This window comes from Galeopterus variegatus, unplaced genomic scaffold (genome assembly GCF_000696425.1).
Source record: "Galeopterus variegatus unplaced genomic scaffold, G_variegatus-3.0.2 Scaffold5017, whole genome shotgun sequence".
Lineage (NCBI taxonomy): Eukaryota > Metazoa > Chordata > Mammalia > Dermoptera > Cynocephalidae > Galeopterus > Galeopterus variegatus.
The window spans coordinates 22,253-23,831 of NW_007731128.1; positions in this window are offsets into that span (position 1 = coordinate 22,253).

Genomic DNA, 1,579 nt, shown 5'->3' on the forward strand with positions numbered 1-1,579 from the left:
AAAAAAATATGGTCCCAAAGAATTTAAAAACTATAACCTAAAATTTCAAAATTTGTTAAAAAAATTGAGAAAATGATCAAGGCTCTGAAAGAACAACCGAAGTCATAAGTAGAGGAGCTCAGACATGAGAGGGCTGGCCTCTCCCTTTTCTCTTATGCTTTCACTCCATGAGCAATTCAGTCCTAATGTCATTACATGGGGAAGAGTGAGATGGCATCCACACCTAAGTGGGGAGGAGGGTTTGCAGTGGCCCAGAGTGGGGTGTTAGAGCCTGGTCAGGATCATAGTGGCGTCCATGTTTGGGAGCGAGCCATCACAGCATGTTGGAGCCCACACAGGGCTAGGAAGGCATCCACATGGGACAGTGGTCCAACATGGAGAGTCAGAGCCCAGGCAGGGTGAGGAGGGAATCCATGCAGGGGGAGTAGCCTGGCAGAAGGAGTCAGAAACTGAGCAAAGCAAGGAAGATGTTCCTGAAGAGAGTCAGCCTAGCAAGGGGTGTCAGAACCCAGGCAGAGTGAAGAAAGTATTCACATCCAGAAGAGGAAAGTATTCACGTGTGGGGTGGCCTGGCACAGGATGTCAAAGCCCCTTCAGGGAAAGGAGGATGTCCACATGTGGGAACGGCTCACTGTAATGTGACAGAGTCCCAGTAGGGTGTTTACACCTGGGGATAAACTGACATGAGGGTCAAATCTCTATTAGGGCGAAAAAGATGTCTGAGTGGGGAGGAGGTGGCAATGGATATGGGATATTGATTATTTACAGAGGGGTTGATCAAATAAGTAACGTCATTGAGAATAATGGGAACCAGGTTTCTCACCGTTTAAAGAGGGTTTTACATATATAAAGAAGGAGAAAACTAGATGTGTGGTGTTGGATTGGAATGGAAGATATCAATGTTTTCAAGATAAGTAGGTAGACATATATGTATTTGTGTATGTATATATTTACGTATATTACACAACTCTGCCCATTGAGAGAGCCTGAAGAACTGACATCTCAATAGCAATAAGTAAAGCTCAGATTTTGGCTTCCAGATATATTTTCCACTAAAAGAAACAGGGATCCATTGAAAAATGACGGATATCAGGGCCAGTACAGGAAAAGGGCAAGATGAGCCCGAAACATCTTATACCAGAAGGCGAGGAAGTGCTCAAAGAATGATGGAGCATGTCGACAGGACAGAGAAGCCAGCTTAAACTGGTTAAATTGAGGACAATTTTAGGAAAATAATGACAGTAATGGATTATAACCCATTGAATAAAATAGGAAAATCATGAGCCCATAAAAATAAGTAAATAAATAGATAGATAGATAAATAAATGATTTAAAAGTTTATTAGGAATTGGAAATGTAAATAATTCCAAATTGTCTCCCCATACCCTGCTTATTAATTACAAAGAGGAAAGGAGTAACTTTATAGTGAAACAATCTGGTCGGCACTATCTTAAGTACATGATCACGGCGAACATCATCAGTAACAGAACAAATCCAAATCATACCCCACCTGATAAGACAAACTGAGAAAAATGCAGAATCACTTGTAGATTTTCATGCAGAAGATGTATAATCTATA